Raw genomic sequence first — 7590 nt, 5'->3', positions numbered from 1 at the left:
AAGCACATATTAATGATATGTAATTAATAACATCATATTAATTGTTTTGTATTCAGACTGTGAGCTACTCAATCAAGCTGTTTTTCTACAGCAGATATTCCAGACAGCCATACTTCACCTGATTGTCTTCCATTCATTTGCAACCAGCCTCACTCCAGTCAGCCAGTCACACACACACACACACACACACACACACACACACACCAGAGAGACTGATAAAATAGGACTAATGTGTCCCTTTGATTTCAATGGAAAAATATTTAATTCAGTCTCAAATGACATTCCACCCAGACAGATCAATGTCCCTTTAGTTGTGTGTGGTCAATATACAATCCAATTTATTTATAAAGGCCTTTTTACATCAGCCAATGTCACAAAGTGCTGTGCAGAAACCCAGCCTAAAACCCCAAACAGGAAGCAATGCAGATGTAGAAGCATGTTGGCTAGGAAAAACACCCGAGAAAGGCCAGAACCTAGGAAGAAACCTAGAGAGGAACCAGGCTCTGAGGGGTGGCCAGTCCTCTTCTGGCTGTGCCGGGTGGAGATTATAACAGAACATGTCCAATATGTTCAAACGTTCATAGATGACCAGCAGGGTCAAATAATAATAATCACAGTGGTAGTAGAGGGTGCAACAGGTCAGCACCTCAGGAGTAAATGTCAGTTGGCTTTTCATAGCTGATCATTCAGAGTTAGAGACAGCAGGTGCGGTAGAGAGAGAGAGTCGAAAACAGCAGGTCTGGGACAAGGTAGCACGTCTGCTGAACAGGTCAGGGTTCCATAGCCGCAAGCAGAACAGTTGAAACTGGAGCAGCAGCACGACCAGGTGGACTGGGGTCAGCAAGGAGTCATCAGTCCAGATAGTCCTGAGGCATGTTCCTAGGGCTCAGATCCTCTGAGAGAAGAGAGAAAGAAAGAGAGAAGGAGTAAGAGAAAGAGAGAAAATAGAGGGAGAGAATTAGAGGGAGCATACTTAAATTCACACAGGACACCGGATAAGACAGGATAAATACTCCAGATATAACAGACTGACCCTAGCCCCCCGACACATAAACTATTGCAGCATAAATACTGGAGGCTGAGACAGGAGGGTTCGGGAGACACTGTGGCTCCGTCCGACAATACCTCTGGACAGGGCCAAACAGGCAGGATATCATCCCGCCCACTTTGCCAAAGCACAGACCCCACACCACTAGAGGGATATCTTCAACCACCAATCTACTACCCTGAGACAAGGCCGAATATAGCCCACGAAAATCTCCCCCAAGATTACATCAGTGACTCAACCCACTCAAGTGACGCACCCCTCCTAGGGACGGCATGGAAGAGCACCAGTAAGCCAGTGACTCAGCCCCCGTAATAGGGTTAGAGGCAGAGAATCCCAGTGGAGAGAGGGGAACCGGCCAGGCAGAGACAGCAAGGGCGGTTCGTTGCTCCAGTGCCTTTACGTTTACCTTCACACTCCTGGGCCAGACTATACTCAATCATAGGACCTACTGAAGAGATGAGTCTTCAATAAAGACTTAAATGTCGAGACCGAGTCTGCATCTCTCACATGGATAGGCAGGCAATTCGCTAAAAATGGAAATCTATTAGAGCTCAGTTTTTTGGGACAGAAATTGTCTGATTTTTACAACGTTACGAAGATGGAAAAAAGCTGTCCTTGAAATATTCTTGATATGTTCGACAAAAGAAAGATCAGGATCCCAGAGTAACACCGAGGTCCTTCACAGTTTTATTTGAGAGGACTGTACAACCATCAAGATTAATTGTCAGATTCAACAGAAGATCTCTTTGTTTCTTGGGACATAGAACTAGCATCTCTGTTTAAAGTAAAACATTTGCCACCATCCACTTCCTTATGTCTGGAACACAGGCTTCCAGGGAGGGCAATTTTGGGACATCACCATGTTTCATTGAAATGTACAGCTGTGCATCATAGCAGTGAAAGCTGTGTATAGCAGTGAATGTTAACATTATGTTTCCGATTGGAGAGTTTACTGATATTTTGATCAAGAGCTGCTTGGTGTTTTTCAAATCACATCAACTGAGCTTCGACCATGGCTACACACAACACAACAACCAAACTGTAGAGCAGGCCTGGTCTACTCCGGTCCTCTGGGGACTGATTGGTGTCACACTTTTGCCCCAGTCCCAGCTAACACACCTGACTCCAATAATCAACTAATCAGAATGCAATTCAGTTTAAATCAGCTGTGTTTGCTAGGGATGGGGGAAAAGTGTGCCACCAATCATGCCCCCGAGGACCGGAGTTGCCCAGACCTGCTCTAAAGGATACTCCTTCAACTGGGCTCGCAAACACATTGTGTTTTCCTTTGTTTTATAGGTTCAGTAGCTCTATGGACTATTCAGAGAAATACAACATGAATTTGGAAGGGACATACTCCCCCAAAAAAGTTGCTTGCGAAGTTGGTTTCTTGAAGGAGGGGAGTCATGTTGAGAGTGAAACTTTCTTAAACTTGGCATTGCAAGAAAATGTAATTAAGATCACATTCATTTTTCATAGGTTTCGTCTAAATTAATCAAGCCCTTTAAAATCTAGACAAGGAAGAACACGGTTTTAAACCCTCCTTTTTAAGAGCATAGTCCTGTGCCAGCTTGTTGGATGGTTATGGGCGCGCTTGTTTTATAAAACATTACGGGGTAGAAGCATTGCCAACTTGCTGTTCTCAACCACTCCATCAACTCAACGATGGTCCACCCTGACCACTGTCGCTCTGTGTTTGATAAGTGGACTGGCAGGATTGGTCAAATGTTGAGTATGGTGAGTGGGGTAGATAGGATAGGGGAGAGGGGAGGGGATTGGAGAGGAGAGGAGAGGAGAAGGGAGAGGAGAGGAGAGGAGAGGAGAGGAGAGGAGAGGAGAGGAGAGGAGAGGAGAGGACACTGGAAGGGAGAGTGATGTGCCTGGCAGGGGTACAGGAGAAGAGTGGGTCTGATCAGAAGCACTAGCCTGAGTGATGAAGAGAAGGATGGGGGGGGAAACGGAGTACAGAGGGAGAGAGAGAAGGAGAAAGCGGGAGGGAGCGTCATTCAGGCAGGTGTGGCACGGGTGATGGAGGGAGTGATGGAGGGAGAGACAGTGAGAGAAAGACGGAGAGAGCACTTCTCAGGCTGGTGTGGCACGGGTTATGGAGGGAGAGACAGTGAGAGAAAGACGGAGAGAGCACTTCTCAGGCTGGTGTGGCACGGGTGATGGAGGGAGTGATGGAGGGAGAGACAGTGAGAGAAAGACGGAGAGAGCACTTCTCAGGCTGGTGTGGCACGGGTGATGGAGGGAGTGATGGAGGGAGAGACAGTGAGAGAAAGACGAAGAGAGCACTTCTCAGGCTGGTGTGGCACGGGTGATGGAGGGAGTGATGGAGGGAGAGACAGTGAGAGGAAGACGGAGAGAGCACTTCTCAGGCTGGTGTGGCACGGGTGATGGAGGGAGAGACAGTGAGAGAAAGACGGAGAGAGCACTTCTCAGGCTGGTGTGGCGTGGGTGATGGAGGGAGTTATGGAGGGAGAGACAGTGAGAGAAAGACGGAGAGAGCACTTCTCAGGCTGGTGTGGCGTGGGTGATGGAGGAAGTGATGGAAAGAGAGGGAGAGGCGGATAGAGAGAGTGTGACAGACAGGGGGATAGATGGACAGAGAGAAACCATCTCTTCTCTCATGCTGGATTCGTGGCAAGGGCCATGCCAACACTGCTGACAGAGTGGTACATGCAAATGGGAGTAGAGAGCCCGTGCCAGGCTGTACTTACAACATCCTTCCTCTCCCCGGCTAGCAGCAAGGCCAACTGGAGGTGACTTCTGATGGATGGGCCCAGGCACTGACTGAGGAAAAGCAGTGTACATCAAAAAACAGCCACCAAGTGCCAACTCTTAGCTATAAATAATTTATAATACATTCTCTAACCTTTTCAAATATAAACGTCTTAAAAGTTTATCAAACAATGCTCACTCTATTGTCCAATATAAGGTAAGTTTTGCTTAGGATCTCCATCACTCCTGCTCCCTGGCATCAGCCGCAGTGTGTGTTAGTGTTAGTTTGTTAATGTGTTGATCATTGACAGGAAGTGACGAACAGAAAAGCATGGTGTTTTAGTACACACAGAGACAGAAAGACAGACACACACACACACACACACACACACACACACACACACACACACACACACAAAGCTGGCTGCTTTTAAATACCGTTTGGTGGTATCAGCTGTGTAAAGCGCAGTGTCACAGTGTTTTGCTAATCAATTCATCCACTGATGTGATTAGAAGACAGATTACATCAACACCTGAACAGAGCTCCCGGTCTTCCTCTTTCAGAATCCACTGACCAATAAGCTGCCTCATCATCACAGATATGTACGGTGTCCATATTAGGACAGCCTCAATCTCAGCAGGACTTTTAATAATATGGACACTGTAGATCTGGAATTGTGGTCTAATTTGAGCTGGACCTGGAGCTATGTTGAATAATGAATGTGTGAGGGAAGTGGAAAGCAGGATTACATATTACCTCTCTGTCTCCCCCTGTCTCTCTATCTCCCTCTCTATTTCCCCATCTCCCCCTGTCTCCTTCTCCATCTCTATCTCCCCGTCTCCTTCTCCCTCTCATCTCCCCCTGTCTATCTCCACCCGTCTCTATGTCTCCCCTGTCCGATCTCCCCCTCTCCTTCTCCCTATTTCTCTCAATGTCTCCCCTGTCTCCTATCTCCCTGTCTCATCTCCCCCTGTCTATTTCCCCATCTCCCCGTCTCTTTGTCTCCCCTGTCTCCATCTCCTCTCTATTTCCCCGTCTCCCCTATCTCCCCCGTCTCTCTGTCTCCCCCCGTCTCTCTATCTCCCCTGTCTCCTTCTCCCTCTCTATTTCCCCATCTCCCCCCGTCTCTCTGTCTCCCCCTGTCTCTCTATCCCCGTGTCTCCCCTATCTCTGCCTGTGAGAGCCCTACAAACAGCCAATGGCATATGAAACACACACACACACACAGTACATGCACCATGTGGCCAGCATGGATCTAAAGTGTAGCGCCTCTTTCTTTGGTAATCAATTATCAGTGTTCTATTAACATCCATCTTCTTGATCTTTTGTGTGACTTCGTGTGTCTCTTTTAGAAGTAACTTTGTCACTAGCCAACATCAGAAGAAATTAGCCGAAAAGCTAAAACAAATGATCCCGTCTTTCACAAAAATACTATTTTACACTGGACACACACACAAGTATTCACGCACACAAATACACACTTAGGCATTCAGACACACACACGCACACACACGCACACACGCACGCACGCACACACACACACACACACACACACACACACACACACACACACACACACAGGACAGTTGCACATGCAGTCAGAAGACAAAGGGCAGAATTCCCTTGGAAATGATATTGCCAGACAATTCATCATCTGAAGTATTCTTAGTTTCCATGGATACGCAGCCTTCCCTCCAAAGAAGCTGTACTGCGACATAAGTGAACATTGTCACGTCTCTATTCCAGTTCTGGGAAGGAACAAAGAGAGAAAGAGAGAAAAGCAAAGATAGAAAAGAAGAAAATAGGATAAAGGGAATCTTGGGAACGTTGTGAATGAGGCCCTTTATCTACTTCCCCAGTGCCAGATGAATTGGTGGATACCATTTGTATGTCTCTGTGTGTAGTATGCTAGTATGCCATAGACATCCAGGTTGTTAATCTGATCCTGCAGGTTCTCTGGTGGGGAAAGCTGCCTGATGGCGTCCAACTTCTCTGGATCAGGCCTGACTCCTGATTGGTCAATGAGTTGTCCCAGAAAGTGTAGCTGTGTTTTAGTTCGGTTGACTCCACCTTCTGCACGACAGTCTTCAGTCGCTGGTTATGCTCCTTCATGGTATTCGCATACTGTATACCAGAATATCATCTATAGAAACGTCAACTTCTTCTAGGACATGCAATGTCTCTGTCATTTTTCTCTGGAGGAATTATTGAGCACTTGTTATTCCAAATAGCAGGCGGCGGAAACAGTATTGGCCAAAAGGTGTAATGAAGGTTGTCAGAATTCTGCTCTGTGAAGGAGCCAGAACCCGCTTGCCGTATCCAATGACGACAACAACAACTGGTGTAGCAGCTCTTTGTTAACAACAGCTGGTGCACAATCTCTAATGTTAAGGAAGTCTCATTTAACCAAGAGAGTTTTCATCTACATTTTTCGTAGCTGTCTATTTACCACCACAAATCGATCCTGGCACTAAGACTGCACTCAATGAGCTGCATAGCGCCATAAAGCAAACAAGAAAATGCACACCCAGACGCGCCACTTCTCGTGGTCTGTGATTTTAATGCAGTGGAACTGAAATGTGTTCTACCTCATTTTTACCAGCATGTCATATGTGTATGACTACTCCCCACACAGAAATGCATGCAAGGCTCTCCCTCGCCCTGACCACAACTCTATCCTCATGATTCCTGCTTACAAGCAAAAACTCAAACAGAAGGTACCAGTGATCTGCTCAATACGGAAGTGATCTGATGAAAATGCTAAGCTACAGGACTGTTTCGTTAGCACAGACTGGATTATGTTCTGGGATTCATCTGATAACAGTGAGCAGATAACACATTAGTCACCGACTTCATTAATAAGTGCATCGACGTGTCGTCCCCACAATGACCGTACGTAACATATCCCAACCAGAAACCATGGTTTCTCCTGCCCAAAGTGGGGCGGTCCCTCGTGGGGAAGGAGGTCGAAGGGGGATGAATGTAGCGGACATGAGTCGGGAATGGTTGCTCATGGTCACGTGATGAGGTAGCCCTGCCTGCGAACTTCAAAACCATTCAAAACCAAAACAAAAGAGAATTTCCTCTTGGTCTAAGACGTTGGTTGCTCCCATGGGAGACCAGGGTTCATATCCAGCATGTTAGTTTTATAAGAAATACCGCTATGACCTCCAACAAGCCATCAAACAGGCAAAGTGTAAATACAGGAGTAAGATCGAATCCTACTACGCCGGCTCTGACGCTCGTTGGATGTGACAGGGCTTGCAAACTATCATCGATTACAAAGGGAAAAGGGAATCGACTACAGCTCAGTGTTCAACCCCCTAGTGCCCTCTAAGCTCATCACTAAGCTCAGGACCCTGGGACTGAACACCTCCTTCTAAAACTATATCCTGGACTTCCTGACTGGCCGCCCCTAGGTGGTGATTGTAGGCAACAACACATCCGCCACCCTGACCCTCAACACGGGGGCCCATCAGGGGTGCGTGCTTAGTCCCCTCCTGTACTTCCTGCTCACCCACGACTGTGTGGCCGCGCATGACTCCAACACAATCATTAAGTTTGCTGATGACACGAAGGTGGTAGGCGGGATCCCTGACAACGATGAGACAGCGTTAGGAGAGGAGGTCAGTGTCCTGGCAATGTGGTACCAGGACAACAACCTCTCCCTCAGCGTCAGCAAGACACAGGAGCTCATCGTGGACTACAGGAAATGGAGGGCCGAGCACGCCCCTATCCACATCGACGGGGCTGTTGTGGAGCGGGTCAAGAGCTTCAAGTTCCTCTGTGTCCACATCACTAAGGAATTATCATGGTCAAA

Source organism: Oncorhynchus nerka, linkage group LG4 (assembly GCF_034236695.1).
Source record: "Oncorhynchus nerka isolate Pitt River linkage group LG4, Oner_Uvic_2.0, whole genome shotgun sequence".
Lineage (NCBI taxonomy): Eukaryota > Metazoa > Chordata > Actinopteri > Salmoniformes > Salmonidae > Oncorhynchus > Oncorhynchus nerka.
Note: the sequence above shows the minus strand (reverse complement) of the source record.